The 17,176-nt window shown below is 36.7% G+C and overlaps 1 pseudogene; it reads right to left on the bottom strand.

The window, feature by feature from the left end:
- LOC109100845 overlaps window positions 1-17,176 on the bottom strand; it is a 49,941-nt pseudogene that overhangs the window by 6,281 nt on the left and 26,484 nt on the right.

The following is a 17,176-nucleotide window of genomic DNA, read 5'->3' as shown; positions in this document are numbered from 1 at the left end:
TATCGGATCGATGCATCCCTAGTTTTGTTCACGCATCAACTGAAGACAGCACAGATTTGGATTTAAGAATAATTATCTTTAAGAATCTATTCAAATCAAGAAATATTTTCAAGCAAGTCATAATATATAGTGAATCTAGAGTAATAGGCAAGAATATGTAGGTGTGTCGATATATATTGGTTCACCTCAAATGTAATCTCCAGAGTGTTTTTGGGGACCTGCAGGACCCCAGTCTCAGCTAGTTCCCCTGACACACACACCCAAGGGTTGGCCGTAAACATGGAGCCACCTAATTTCTTACTGGGAATGATGACCACATGGTACGGTATCACTATGAACAACAACAACAAGGACAAGGTCAAGAGAAGAAAAGCAGAGTGTAGAGTTTTTTGATATCAGAGTTAAATGGATTCTCCACCCAAAAATGAAAATTCTCTCATCATTTACTCCCAGTAACAGTGTTTTTTTTTTATCTATTACTGAACTGGTATACATACATATACAATCTGAATCAGTGTGTTTGCTATGTCTGTTTCATCTAAATTATGAAAGAAAACATTTTGGTATCAAGATATATATTGATTATCACCAAGGCTGCAAAATACAGAATATACCATTCTTCTGCGAAATGCAAAAGAATATATTTTGTTGGTAACCAACAGTTTAAGTTCCCATTGACTTCCACTGTATGGTCAAAAAAACATATAATGGAATACAATGGGAACAAAACTGTTTGGTTACCAACATACCAACATGATGTTATTTCATTTTTAGGTGAACTATCCCTTTAATGGTATACTGTGTTTGTAGTGAGAGTTTGGCAACTCTTACTAATCGTGGTGAAGACGTTGGTAAAGCAGAAGTAGTCCACAGCGTTGAAAGAGAGGAGATGTTAGAGGAACTGCTCCTTCTCATCATCACAGCGCAGGAAAGCGTAGCGCTTATAGAGTTTCCTTCAAGCAAATACAACCAAACACATGAAACCATACAGTACTAATCTAAACACAAAGCCTTTAAAAGGAAACAGTTGAAAGAAAAGTGCATAAGCAAAGAGCTCGAAAAAATGAGTTCAAATGCATTTCAGGTCAGAAGAGGACACCACAAAGAATTCTTTAGTGAGGATGAGCCATTTTAATATTTAAAAAAAAAAAACCTTATTTTTTAATGGTGTCTTATTCTTTGCTGTGCTACATCTCTTACATTTTAACCGTCTGATATCAAACAGTACATCTGATTCATAACACCGTCTTCTATGCCACTGAAGAACTAGTCAATAGGTCTTACTTGGTGAGCTCATGGTCAGACAGCAGCTGCTTCAGGTGCCTGGACAGCAGTTTCTTCTCCATGGAGAGACGCACCCATGCCCTGGCCTTCCCAACGTCTGTCTTGATCTCACTGATGTTCTGGATGTGCCTGAGGGATGACAGACAGTCAATTACAGTCACAAAACGGGACTTCAAATGCCAGTTTCCACCAGAATTAAACCAAGAGTTTCAGCATGTCCTAACCAGACGTGACACCGCGCTGCGACACGTAGTTAAATATTTTCCTTAATCATGAACATTTTCTCCAAGTTATTGTCCTGACTAGCCGCAATGACGATATGCTATGAGCAACAGGGAACAGAGTTCAAATAATATTTTTACTTGACTATAATATTCTTTGTCAAAGTGACAGCTGCATAATATACCCCACAAAAAAAAAAAAAAAAAAAAAATCAAAAAGCTAACAACTAAGAAAAAAACAAACAATATTATAAAAAAGACAAACACTGTATCAGTCACTGAGTGTGTAATTCAAACAATGTTAATATGGTTTAATCTGAATCTGAATTTCGAGACAGAAGCGCACTTGCAGAGAAAGCCTGTCCAAATACTCTTCTGATTGGCTAATTGAATTGTGATTGATTTTATTGTGTCTTTTGTTCGTGCCATGTCTAGTGTGGACAGACATATTGCCTGTCACTGGAATCTAAGTGCAATATGTCTGGTTGTGTGCAGCGTTCTTCTCAGGAACCGTTTCAGAAGAGAAAATGGGGGCAGGAGAAATGGTTCACAGACTCCCTAGAGCATCAGCCAGACTGCTGTCATCGCTTTCAGCCGCTATCATGCATGCCACGTCCAGACGCATTCTCTTCCACTCCACCTCTGGTAGTCAACACCGTCTGACCTTCCATTACATAAATGTATTATAGCGTTTAGTGCTGCCTCCAGATGCTGGCCAGATTTGAATTTGTAGACCTGCAGCCATAATCTTAATGTACTAAACCATGCCATTGAATTTCTATATTATGCTGACATCAGAAAAAAAGCTTCTTTCACAAATACTATTACTGAAACAGTATGTTTATCAGTAAGCATTTTCAGTAGCTGACGTGGCTAGAGAGAGGAATGTCATGCTACGGCTTTCCCGCACTGCTATGTCACGGCACAGCTCAGCAGGGCTCTGGTGCTAATTAGGCTGGAAATAATGTGGCGACATGAAACGTCTGAAGCGTGTGCTTTCTTCACGCAATGTGAGGAGTCGACCTCCATTCCCATACACTCACTGCACTGCAGCACTCTACCTACAATTTTCATAACAAACAAACAAACATGTGATCTCATATTTGGCCTTGGATTTCAGGGTATATTTTCACAAGAAGATTCCTGTTTGTTTTTAATTTTTTCAATAGTTTTCTAATAGTTTTTTAGACACAAAATTTTATTTTGACATTAATAGAGAACACTTGAAATGACTAATGTAGCGATTTAATGTAGTATGTTAATTTGATAGACATCCTGTTCCTATGTTTTCTCCATTGTTGCAGTAATGGTTGCAGCCACAATTTTTTTTTACTTTCTTTAGTTTTAAAGTGCCCATATTGTGTTAATTAAAAGTTAATTTTAAAGTAGTGTTGGAAATGTAATCGCCCTTAGCATAATTGTATATATATGTATGCCAGTACATAACATAATATGTAAGACTAAACCCACTCATAACATACTGCCAGAGTACAAGCGAAGGCATCCGCACTTCTCTGTGTAGTGTGATTGTTTTCTCTACACTATAATGGTTTAATTCTCACCTCATGTCCTGTATCAAAGAGACCTTGAGCGGAGGCATTGCACAGCCAGCATCTGACTTCCGTCTCTCTGTGTCATGAATAATGCCTGAGACACAAAACAGGGACAAAATGCTGAAAAATCAAACCTATTCAGCATGTTTTCAATGAAAGCCAGTTATCTAAGCACTATACAGGCACTGATCCAAACCCTAGAGAGCTGCCTACCTAGAAAGCATTTTTGGCATCATCCTTTTTTCCTAATTTTTTTGCAAAATTCCAAGGCAATACATATATCCCAGACTGCATTGCAACGAAATAAAAAACATATTTATATTGTAGTCAATATTTAAAATGTACATGTAAGTAAATGTAAGATGTAAAATGTATAAAAAGATTTTAACCTATACGTGTGTGCATTTTGTGCTTTATAGAATGAGTATCATTTGTATACTATTATAGCATTTACTATTATTGAATGTATTCATATTTTTAAATAGTTTTCATGTTAAATGTTTTTAGCAGTCAAAGTTGGAATCACCCATTAGATAACGTGAGACATTGTTCTATTTTGACTAACATGCCGCCTGAGAAGAAGAATTCTATCTAGGCAGCTAGATGTATGGAATGCACAAACGTTGTATCATCTTAGTATTTTACCAGGAGGGCTGAGGCCTGCTGGAGTAGCATCTCTCTTCTCTTTACTCTCCTGATAATGTAAGAGGTGCGACCACAAGGCAGATTTTCCCTGGCAAACACACAGAGCAGGACCAGGTCAAACAAGCTGACCATATTACACATTACCGTATTCATAAGAGATGCCCATTGTATGCCCAGTCTATGTTGTCTATGTACCTGCTTGACCTGCAGACCGTGGCTCCAGATTCTTTCCAGCAGATCACACAAGCTGGCGATGAGTGTGTTCTCCTCCACTCCAGTGATGCTGACCTCCCCGTGGCCCAGCTCCACCGCTTCCCGTCCCATCTTCTCCACCAGCATGCGTTTGGTCTAAGCCAGATCAAATGGGGTTGATATTATAGCTTATATCCTGATCTACCCGGCTCACCCGGATGGATCAATACCAGTTTTATTCATTAAAACATAGAGGAGGATCAAAACACGCACCTTATTTCTGCACTCTTTTAACAGTCCCTCTACAAACTTCCAGTTGGTCTGTGCGATGACTGAAGGTGACAGGTCGGAGAGTTTGGGCTGCCGGAGAGTGGTGCCCAGGTTCCTGGCCTCCTGGATGTACTTCTGCATTGACAATATCAAAAAGTTACACGATGCCCAACAAATGAGTTTGATGTAGCTTGTGGCTTTTGAGTTACTTCAAATTCAGATAACAACCCCAATAACAACCCCAATAACACCACGGTGAACACAGGTGGTTTACAAAATATATATAAAATCACATACAAAAATCACACACAAAAATTACACAAATAAATGTTTAAATCTTGGTATTGTGTAAAATTAAATTAACCACAAAATTAAGACTTATCTCATGAAGAAAAATAAATCACATAAAAAAAAACAGTAAAAATAAAAATAAATAAATAAAATAAAAGAATAATATACGCATACCACAAAAAAATTAAACCTATTTTAAGGACCACTAAGATTTTATAACATGCAATTTTATTTTATTATTATTTTTTTTTTCATTTTTTATGAAAATTAAGACAATACTTTTTCCAAACCCACGTGATGTTTCTTCCGTAGGGCACAAAAATACAAATTTAAAAACTTCTGGTGTTTCTTCATAAAAGTACAATAAATTAAGACTGGCACTGTCTAAAATCACACAAAAGCACAATAAAAGGATCCTAAAATAAAATAAAAATGGTCCACGAGACTCACGCACTACATCTCAAGTAGACATTTATGATACTTTTAAGATAAAAGCAAACTGACAAATGAAGGAGAGGGGGTTAAATTAGCTTAATTATAATAAAAAATAACATGGCAATACAAAAAATCTTGATGACATTAATAAAAGTCTTAATTTTATATGCAAATTATTATTTCTAATTTCTTTCGTTTGATTTTGGGGCAACATAAGACCCAGACCTAGTTTTTTTCTGCAGTAAATATAAATGACTTTCACATCTTGGCTGTATTCACTGGCCAAATAAAACATATAAGGGGAGAGATTTCATTTTGAATTTGACAAAAGTGTCAAAAACAGGAAGCTACAGACACTGATGGGGATGAGGGCTCAAGCTTTCAAGATGGGAAAAGCAGTGGGGAATTGTGGGTAGATTGAGTGTGGCCTGATCTCTCATCTAGCACATACCACATCCACCTTGACAGACTTTAGACAGGGCCTGAAGGACTGCGAGAACCAGTAGTAGTCCAGAGCCAGCAGAAGCTGAAGCTCAGGAAACAGACACTCCACATGCTGAGAGTGTGTGTGTGTGTGTGTGTGTGTGTGTGTGTGTGTGCGTGCGTGCGTGCGTGCGTGCGTGTGTGTGTGTGTGTGTGTGTGTGTGTGACAGAGGAAGACAAGAGAGAGACAGACAAGTTTGAAAAATAGGGGTGAAGAAAAGAGATCCAAGAAGAGAAAGTTAACAAAAACAAAAGAAACACATAAATCATGCTATGAAAGGAACTATAAAATAAAGACAATTGACAATAAAACAACAGAGTGTACAAAGAAAAATAAAGAATAGGAGAAAGCATTGAGAAACTAACTAGCAAAACATGCACAAAACTAACAAACAAGTACACTACCAATTAAAAAATTGGAAACAGGTGGTAATAACAAATGGTAATAGTAATAATATTAAACTGTGAAATAATCCAAATGGATTATGTTGTGACCAAAATATTGTACACCAAAAATATTGTACTGAAATTTATTTGCATGCTGATCCCTTGGCTGCTTACATATACATAACACATATTTATTATGTGTATACTATCAGCTAAAAGTTTGGAATAATTAAAATTGAATGTTTTTGAAAGAAATGTCTTATGTTCACCAAGTCTGCATTTTGTGAAATATTATTACAGTGACAGAAAATGGGTTCTCTATTTGAATATATATAAAAATGTAATTTATTCCTGTGATGACAAAGCTGAATTTTCAGCATCATTACTCCATTCTTCAGTGTCACATGATCCTTCAGAAATCATTCTAATATACTGATTTGGTACTCAAATATTATTTTTTGTTGCTTAATATTGTTGAAAAAACTGTGATACCTTTTTTTGAGGATTCTTTGATTAATAGAAAGTTCAATGAACAGCATTTGCTAGAATTTGTAATATATATAAATGTCATTTTGTCACTTTTGATCAACTGAATGTACCCTTGCTGAAAATAAACTATTAATTAATTAATTATATATATTTTTTTATCATACTTACCCCAAACATTTGCATGGTAGTTTATCACAGTTTTCACGAAAATATTAAGCAGCAAAGTTTTCAACATTGATAATAAGCAGAAATGTTTCTTGAGCATCAAGAACACGATTTTTGTCACTGAAGCCTAGAATAATGGCTTCTGAAAATTCAGCTTTGCCATCACAGAAAGGAACTGTATTTAAAATATAGTAAAAATAGAGAGCATTATTTGAAATTGTAATAAGATTATGCAATGTTACTATTTTTACACATGCTTGGTGCGCATAAAAGAATTCTTTCAAAAATGGTAAAAAAAAAAAAAATATATAGTATATATATATATTATAGTATATCATAAACTAAATAAATTCTATAAATAAAAATAAAATTCATATGCCTAGCCACAATTTATATTTCATTTTTTGCATTCTGTCCCAACCTCGCATCTGGGTCATTGTCAGATAGAGATGTTCAGTGTGTTGTTTCTGTCTGTCCTTCCTCCGCCAGTTGCGCCGGTGCACAGCGCTTCGCCCATCTAACACACCACAACAACAACAATAGATTAAAACTAAAATCACAAAAACTGGCCCCCCCAAAGTTTGCATTTGGATGACGGAACCGGTCCCCAATGCTTGATTTACCCAAGCAAGACAACTTCTTGGATCAGCATCCTTACTGGTCTTCAAACAACCTTAATATGATATAATATGATCAAATATTTTCTTAAGCCGTCTGAAGATATTTGATATGACAGTACTGTGCAAAAGTCTTCGGCCATTATTATGTTCACCAATGGTTAAATGGTTTTAACCCAGTTATTTATATCTTTTGCTGTAGGTGTGTCAGTAGAACAAATAACAGGGGAGTTTACTCTTTCCAAACATTTCATTTTGCCATTAATTGTAATAATACAGTGAATTTTTTTGCATACATAAGGAAGTCTGACAACAACCTGTGCTCCACCCAGAGATCGGATCTCATCATCACCAGTCTGTCTGGGATTCATGAAGAAAAGGAAAAACTGAGACAGACTAAATCCAGAGGCACTGTGGACAACGTCCGCCAAGATGCTAAAAGAACCTTCATGTAAATTCAACCTTTATTTAAATAAATCAGTCATTGAGGCATTCAATATTTAAAAGCAAAAGAGTAAGAGTCTCTCTACTATGGAAGCCTGTTTTCGCCACTGAATAAAAAATAAAACAAGGTTAATTGCGACTTTTTTAATCTACAATTCGACGTATTTTCACAGAATTGTGAGATATAGTGCTGCACGATAAATCATAAGGAGGAATCGAAAGACACGATTAGGCCGAGGCTGTGATTGTCATGCTTATCTTTCAGTGAAGCATGGTTCTGTGATCGGAGTAAATCTCCATCCGGAAACGAAGGATATCAAGGGGGGCCTCTTCAAGCTGAAACGCCAAATACACCTGGCAGAATAAACCCAGGAAATACCCTGGTAGGTTGCTAAATAAAAAGAAGATTTATAAATGCTTTTATTCATTGAACGTGACTAATAAACCAACACGACTATGGCACATAATGGTTCATCTGAGTTCTTATGATAATAATTTTCATTATAATAAAGTATATCTATAATACAGTGCTAATCGACATAACCGTTATCACTGCTTAGAAGCTATCAAATATGTTGCGTGTCTTATTCTGGGTAAGAAACCACATCAAGTCTCACAGAAGGATTTATTTGAAACACTCGACGGACGTGGGGACTTATGAAGTGAGTGTGGGAGTAGAAACATGTGTTTAAATGTGGTACTTTCAGTGCTTTCAGATGGAGCAGCATTTACTACCAGAGCAGTAGTTCACTGAGAAGGACTACGCAAAACAGCTTTTATCACAAATGATTTTTTTGCGTAGCTTGTCATGCTGAACTACGGGCTCTGTGTAGTAACTGCTGCTCCGTCCGAAAGCAGGGTGATGGAGATTTACTACTAATCATGGAACCGGCTTTTACGAACGAGATGTGCATGACAATCGCATTCGATCAAGGCGTGCAGCCCTTACGAGATATAAACTCGCAATTCTGACTTTTTTTCTCAAAAACTGAGAGTTTATAAAGTCAGAATTTTGAACTTGCAATTCTGAGAAAAAAGTTCAGAAGATAGTGAATAAAAAAAGACGCAATGGTTATTTTTTATTTAGTAGCGGATGTCTAGCGGGCCTTCCATACTTTTACATACCGATAAACAGGTCATAAATATATTTCATTTTCCTACCATATTATTTAATTTTTTTTTTTAGATTTTTAAAGCATATGAAGAAAAGCCAGGCGACAGGGCAAGCATTTTTAGGGCCAAACTAATTGTTTATAGGATGGATTGTGAGTCAATTCACTGAAAAGGGGAAGTTCAGAAGCACTGACTCACAGGATTGAATCCCATCCAGACTTACTAGACTCGCGTCATATTTTAGGAAAGTCATTCCAGGACCAACAAATGATGTTGATCCTAAAACCACCGAACAATTTAATCACGTTTGTTCCAGAATACATAGGAACTGATTAGACTTTGTGCACTAGTTACTTAATTAATTGGGTGTCTCAATACATCTAGGAAGGACCCAAGCGATTTATGCTCACTTGTTGCTGGTGGGTCCAGAGGAGAGAACATCGGACTGTAAGGGAGTGAAAATGCCCGGAACGCATAGCCGGCCCTGACCGATCTTCATTCCAGCAAGTGGGCGATGAGAGCCGTGTGGTCGAATCTTATACAGTCCCATCTCAATGGCCTTTTCTAAAGTGGGCAAGAGAGGAACACGTCCACACACATATTAGTGATGAATCACAAAACCCCACATATGGGGCTCCATCAAAAAAATAATGAACCCATCGACAGAGACACAAACCACATGGAAGAGGAGTGTGCGTTAGTGATGTGGTAGAATAAAAGACTGCTGTGAACCCACATGCCACACTCAAAATATCTCTTACACAACACAAAATCTATCACCCATTAGAGATCCTACCGCGAGAGCTGTGAACAATGTCTCAACATTAAAAAAATTACAAAACACAAAAAATTATTCACATTTAACAAAATTAACTATTAAATTCAATTCATTTTATATATACTAATGCAAAATACAAGCTTGATTATGGCAAAAAATATTTGCAGCAAGTTAATGTGAGAGTATCATACGTAGATTTCAGGGGCTTTACATCTTAGCAAACACCACCGATAAAAAAGTAATTCTTCAAAAATAAATGCAAATGCAAGACCAACTAACGTTCGAATGAGTTCGAGATGATAAAGGCGAGCCTTTAAAATGGACATCTTTGAAATCAGGCAGTTCTGCATGTTAAGAATTAACTACATTGGCATTTGGCGCTCTATGCGGGGAACGGGCCTGTGCATCAGCGAGCTAACAAGGAAGGATATTGGAAGTTAAGGCCACGCGGATTCAACGAATCCTATACAGTATGCATGGCAGGAAGAGGGAATGCAGGATGGACATATAATATGTCATGGAGTGAGCCGTCTGAAAAAAGCATAGATTTCTGGGATGTGAGCGCGCCATAGAGGACACACACAGATCAACTTCATGTAACCATTTTAAAAGCACGGTGTCCGGAGGCCAGATATGACCGGAAGATGAGGCAAAATGCAACCATTGGGGCTTGGGCGAGGTAAACTAATGGTTAACCTTTAAAATAACAAATAGACCACATTACATGGGAGAAGGAGAGGGGGAAGAGGAGCTAATTGAAAAATCAAAGAAGAAACCCCTGGGAGGTTTAGGTAAAGCTTGCACAGAGAGAAGGAAGATAGGGGGAAAGAACGGGGGTACACACAGAGGGTATTGTTTGGCCTTCACGGTGAGTGTACGGACAGGGGCAAGATACGGATGGGGGCGGGGACATGGAGGGTAGAAAGAAAATTCAGACGGCGTTTAGAACTTGGGGGGAGGAAAATCAGGACAAGTGGCATTTTGGGTAACTAGACCCGTAAAAGGGGTTAATGAAAAGCAAGGCAAGAGGGTTCAAAGACCAGGAAAATGGTACAAGTTGTGACGGGTAAGGGACACAACACTGTAAGCAAGGAGCCAAAGGGGTTTCCATTTCGAAAAATAGTCACCGGGGGAAAAACCGGCCTCACCTGCGGCAATCAGAGGTGGGTGATTTCTGGGTAACATGGAGGTCCGCAGGGGGGGGGGACTGACAGGGAACCGCAGGATCGGGATCAACAACGGGGGACGCACCTCGCGCAGCGTTATCGTGCTCTTTGTACCGCGTCACGGGGGCACAGGGAAGCGTAATGTCGCTTGAGGAAAAGAGACAAAAGCCGGGCGGCTCCAGAAAGCTGGAGCGGGAGAGGTGAGCGGAACGGAGGTAGGTAAGGTTGAGCTGATTCAAGACAGGAAGGAGCCTGACCATCCGGACAGGAATGCAGAAAATGGCAAACACATGGACTAACTGCTGTGGTACAGGAGCCCCAAAACTTCTTGAGTTTACTGTGCCCCACCCCCCCCCCACCCCAACCCCCCCCCCCCCACCGACACTGTAAAACCCGCTAAAGTAGTGTTATTGTTGCAAAAATGGTTGTCGGGGAGTGGGCGGCGAGGACAACAAAAATAAAAGAATTAGGAAAAGAAATGGGAAACAAGGTAATTACAAACGAACAATAAAGCAGGGGATACTTCGAGCCGCAAGAAGACGGCAGAGAAAAAAAAAAAAAAAACGGGAAAAATAAAATGGTTTTGAACCACCTGGCACGGGAAGAAAAGGATGCGAATTTTCTTCCCTAGCAGAGAGGTAAATAAAGGGAGAGTGAGGCATTCACCTATCTGTCAACGGCGTGTTCTGAATCAGGGTCACTTCGGGTGCTGAACAAGGCTCTGCTTTGGTTTGGCTGACGGCTGACTGGACAAACCCCATAGAGATCCAGAGCATATCTGCTGCGGAAGCGGTTGGCGAAGAAGACCTTCGCACATTGAATGTTCACTGTGCTTTTATTTTTGGTTCAATGATATCAAACTCGTCTCGTCCTCACAATGCACATTTTGAATCTGAGGAGGGCTGGTATACCCGCCGACAACCAGCGGGTCCAACACAACCAAAGAAGAAAAACACCTTAAAACAGGCCAGAGATGAACCAAAAAAAGTGTCACGTTGATTTTTTTTTAAATTAACAAACTAAGAGTGATGGTGGGATTACTGGCCTAAGACTAGAGGGGAACTAGCTGGTCTGAAATTACACACAAGGCAACGATGTAGCTGAGAGCAATAATAATCAGAACTGACAATGCACAACTATTATTATGATTAAAAATACTAAATAATTAATTAAATGAGACTTCTCTCTAATGCAAAGCACAGATACAAAGAAGCAGCCAGTGGGGGGGACAAACAGGACGACACATTTTTTCTAACAATTTCAGTGCAAGGTTTTGTGTTTCTGTCCAGTATTCATTTAGAATGATTTGATATTTCCTTTCAGTTTAGTTCAGTTGTGTAGTGGTTTTTTTGTAATTTATATTAGTTTTTAGGTTTTAAATACGTCTGATATAGTATTTATTAGTTTGAGTTATTTTAGCACATCATCGAAACAAAATGAGAAAATGCTTGCCATTTTATTTGTTTTCAGTTAACATTTATAATCATTTTTTCATGGTTTTAATTGTAGTTAATGCTAATAACCAAGTTTCTGGGGCACATCACTTTCATATTTAGCAGAAAAGGTTATTTATTCCTTCATGCCACGTTTAGATGTCAGCGCGGCAGATGGTACTTCCTCCGGGAAAACTTTGGTTTGGACACAGTGTCATCCTAATATAATATAATGGATAAAATAAAATATGTGCCTAATACGAAATTTACACTCTCCAGCCATTTTCCCAGAAAAAAAAAAAGGTTGAAGTTGCACGAAAAAAGCAAAAAAAAAAAAAAAAACAATCTGAAAATAAGAAAAAAATACAAATAATTGAAAAAAATAAATGTAACAGGCGTGGACTGGATCTGTCCTGATGGATTGATAGATGGAGGAGGAAAGGGGAGGAAAGGAAGTGGCGGGTTTATCACAAAGAGTTATCACATTTTATTAAAAGGTATAAGCTCAGTTTTTTATGCTTTTTTGAGATGAAACATGAACATGAATTGTTCAGAATTAGATCAATATACAAGCATTTAGAAAGAAGGGTGAAATCTACTTTCTGTCAACACTAACTAGTGAAGGAATGAGTTAAAAGAGAGAAAAAGATCGGGAAACGAGGAGAGTGGGAAAAGGTTGGCTCATGCAAAATACTAAGCACACAGCTTTTCAGAGCTGATCTGAATTAAGTGCTAAATCTCCGTGGTAACAGCACAAAAAACTGATGGAGAGCAGGGAGATTAGAGTAGTGCGGGAACACGGTAAGTCTACAAAATCCGCCTTGACTTATATGAAGCAAGTGAGGCTCGGTCCCAAGAGAATTATAACCATACAGAGCACACAGCAATACACATGAGAGCGAGAAAGCAAACAAGTGGCTGACAGCTCATTCTTAACCATGGGAATCACTGAATATCAAGTCCTACGTATGATTGGAATTTATAATAGTACAGCTTAAGCTGTGACAAACTCTCTCTACATTGCAATATATTAAGAGGTATAGTCCTAGTCTTTAGAGACAGAGTTGTGGGCACATTAAGCTGAAACAACTTAATGTCCACTGAGAGAGACACTCAAGCTTTGCTGAGAATCAGAACAGAGGCGTGCAAACAGCCATTTGTTCATTCTGTTCACTTTCTTCCACACACAATTAATTATAAGTTGTTGCCAGAACACCGAAAAAGATCTGTTGGTCCAAAAAGCAGCTGTAATCACTAGCGGAACGTCACTGTTCGAGTATAAAAAAGAAAAATGATTGTGAAATCACAGCAAATCCCCAGAGAAACCAGATGAACTTTCAAAAACACAGAGAGAAACACATGTTTTTGTCTGAGAGAATTTCAACAGCATCAGGAACATCAGGGCGTTGTGGAAACAAATGTGAAAATTCTGGAGAAAATCAAAGAAATCGACATTTACCATATGTATCATTCGTCATACCCATAAAATACACTTTTCATTAGACATATAGTTTCTAATATCTATATATATATATATATATAATATTATATATCTATAATATATATATATATCTAGATTATATCTTATAGATAAGATAAAGTACAGGTCAACGTTTGAAACATTCTATTTTACGTTTTGAAAGAAGTCTCTTCTGTCATTCAAGCACATGCATTGTATTTGATCAAGAAAATACAGAGAAAAAAAACATAGTAATATTGTGAAATAGTATTACAATGTAAAATAATAGTTTCTATTGAATATACTTAAAAAACACTCATTGATTCCTGTGATGCAAAACTGAATTTTCAGCATCATTACTCCAGCCTTCAGTGTCACATGTAACATCAGTCTATCACATGATCATTTAGAAATCATTCTAATATTCTGATTTATTATGAGTGTTGGAAACAGTTATGCTGTCTAATATATTTGATGAATAAAAGGTTAAAAAGAACTGCATTTATTCCAAAAAAAAAATTCTAATAATATATATTCTAATACTATATTTTCTTTACTATCACTTTTTATCAATTTAACACATCCTTGCTGAATAAAAGTATTGATTTTATTTTAAAAAAAAAAGAATAAAAAAAAAAATACTGACCCCAAATTACTGACCAGTAGTGTATATTGTTATTACAAAATATTTATATTTTAAAAACTTTTCGCTTCTTTTTTTTTTTTTTTTTTTTATTTTTCAAATTCATCAAAGTATAAAAAAAGTATCACATGTTCTGAAAAAATATTAAGCAGCAGAACTGTTTCCAACTTTGATAATGAATCATCATATTAGAATGATTTCTAAAGGATCATGTGATAATGATCCTAAAAATTCAGCTTTCAACAGAAATAAATGATAATTTAAAGTATAATACATTTAAAAACAATTATTTTAAATTGTAATAATATATCACAATATTACTGTTTTTTTCTGTATTTTTGATCAAATAAATGCAGGCTTGATGAGCAGAAGAAACTTCTTTCAAAAACATTAAAAATAGTAATGTTTTCAAACTTTTGACCTGCACTTTTTTTTTTTTTTTGTCTGAGAAGATATATATATATATATATATATATATATATATATATATATATATATATATATATAAATAACATAAATAAATAAATAAATAATAAATTAATAGTATTGCTCAGTTTGTTTGTTAAAAAAAAAAAAAAAAAGAAAAGAAAAATGCAATTTAAAATAACACACACACTTATTTCTGTCATAAATATTATTCAAGGTAAGAATTAATGCATCCAAATTGATATTAAAATAGTTAAAATACAAAAATAATATACCAGTATTTCGTGCTTGTTTTTGCAGACTAAAACTGTCCATAACTCCTTGTGTTAGTTGGGTAATAATGAATTAATGAATTCAGATGCAGACACCACCAGTAGGGGGAGAGTGGGGTGGGGTTGGTTGGCATAACTTAATGTAAAACATTAATTACATGAATGCATTATTGTAATAAATTAATAATATATAATTTGGTAACACTTTATTTTAAGGTGTCCTTGTTACACATGTTACATGTACTTAATATTATAATAACAATTCATTATGTATAATTCTATGCAAGTAACCCTAAGCCAAACCTAATCATAAAGTTAGTACATTTAGTTAATTAATGTTAATCAGTACTTAAATGTAAAATTACACTGTAACAAAGACACCTTAAAATGAAGTGTAACCCATAATTTTATGATGGTACCGGTATTATTACATACTTTCCTGTTGCAAGCAAATTACATAACTTTAGTGTGTGTATAAGTATGTGAATTGGGATGCACCCAGAATTTGGTGAATTTTTAAGGGCATTTTTTATTCTTAAAGAGATTTTGTTAAAAGCACTATTTTTTTTTTGTTTTTTTTTTTTTGAGGAGGATAAAATTCTGATTATGTATTAATTACCCAAGAAACACTGCTGTTAATAGTGCTTAACAAATTTTTATTTCACGTCACTTCCAAGTCCTTGTTATGTTATCCTAATGTGAATACCTATCAGTGTGATAATCAAACATTGTAAAATGGTTATTCACTTGCCTGCTAGCTAAAAACATGTTTTCATAAATTTGTGATAACAAAGGGACAAAATGAAATTGGCACCTGTGGCCTGTTGTCGATTATCACAGAAAAATCTGTGTATATATATTACAGAACATTGCTTTAAAGAACCATAACAAACTTTTGAAGAACACTGTTTGAGTCAATTATGTGCGTTAGGTGTACATTGTGTCCTCATTCCCATGCTCACCTTCTCCAGACTGACTCCAGTCCTCTTGACCAGCGCTTGCAGACCGCAAGCTATGGTTTGGTTTTCTCTCAGCAAGTACGAGAGTTGAGCGGTGAGCCGGCCAGGTTGCCGTTGCTTGCGCGCTTGTCGAGAGGCCATGTCACCCGAGCGGAACCCCCTGAGCTTGCTCTGGCCATCCACTGCATTGTGGGTTTGCCTCTGAAGATATACCAAACGCCAACAGAACCTCCGGATCTCCTGGATGAACTCCAGCTTGTTGGGGGAACTGAGGCAGGTCCTCGGTAGCTCGATAAAGTGGTTGTCAATATCGACAAAACAAAGGTTGACCTGAAGGGTACAAGAGTCATTTCATTACAAACATTGATCTATGAGATTATGCAAATGAGAAATTTCTGAAAGAGATTATGAACTTCCAGGACAAACTAACAAACCAAAGACAAAAGTAAATTTTTTAAAAGTGCACATTGCAGTGATCCATCAGAGATTGTTTTCTTTCATAAGCACTAAAAGAAGAAAAGTGCCAGTGTAGCTGACAAATGTTTGAGAGAAGATTTACTCGGAAAAAGGAACTCCACATGAAAAGCTGACTTTTTTTTTTTAGGTAGATGAAGAAAAGACCAGAAGGGTTTTAAAGGGAGATATTGCTCTGTACTCTGAATAATATACTCCAGAATGTATTTTACAGTTACATTCCTATTTCTATAGTATTATAGCTATATATGGTATACAGTATATAATATTCAACTAACATTATTTGAACATCACGTGAGTGCTAAAAGATATTTTAATAGCATCTCTGTTTTATTACACCAGATAGTTTTAAGAAGATATATATAATGTTACTTTTTTTTTTTCAAATAAATGCTCTTCTTTTGAACTTTTCAATTTTTATATTTACATATATGTATTGAATTGTTTGATTGGGCTGTGTTAGGATTTCCAGCCTAATAACCCCATATCACAAAATCTTATAGCAGGAAAATGTTGATGCATGAGCTAAAGAGATGTAAGCATTAGTCTTTTCTTTAACTGAGATGCATGTGAGGCAAAACAGACCATTATGATCACCACCTATAAGGCTACAGCACTATTTCTTTTGGAAAACCACATGACATCGTGAAACGTGAATTCATCATCCTGTACTAAAACTGCAGGACGAGTCGGCTCTCTGGGAGTGAGTGTGTGTCACGCACCTCTGGGGAAGTTCCAGCTTTGTGCGGTCATCCGGGCCGTTGGAGTGCAGACCCATGAGGTAGGGCACAGGCGCATCCAGGAAGTGGAGCAGTGAAGCGGGCAGGATGGGCACGCGTACACATGCTGCCATTGGAAGGGGAACATTAAAGCTGTGATGCTTTCCGCTGAACGTCATCAGCCGCTGGTAATCTGGTCAGCAAAAAAAGGACACAGACGCACATTCAGACATCGTCACTCTCAAAGCAGGGTTACTC

The sequence above is a fragment of the Cyprinus carpio genome, unplaced genomic scaffold, assembly GCF_018340385.1.
Source record: "Cyprinus carpio isolate SPL01 unplaced genomic scaffold, ASM1834038v1 S000006513, whole genome shotgun sequence".
Classification (NCBI taxonomy): Eukaryota; Metazoa; Chordata; class Actinopteri; order Cypriniformes; family Cyprinidae; genus Cyprinus; species Cyprinus carpio.
The sequence above is the reverse complement of the archived record's forward strand: the minus strand, read 5'-3'. Positions and strand labels throughout refer to the sequence as shown.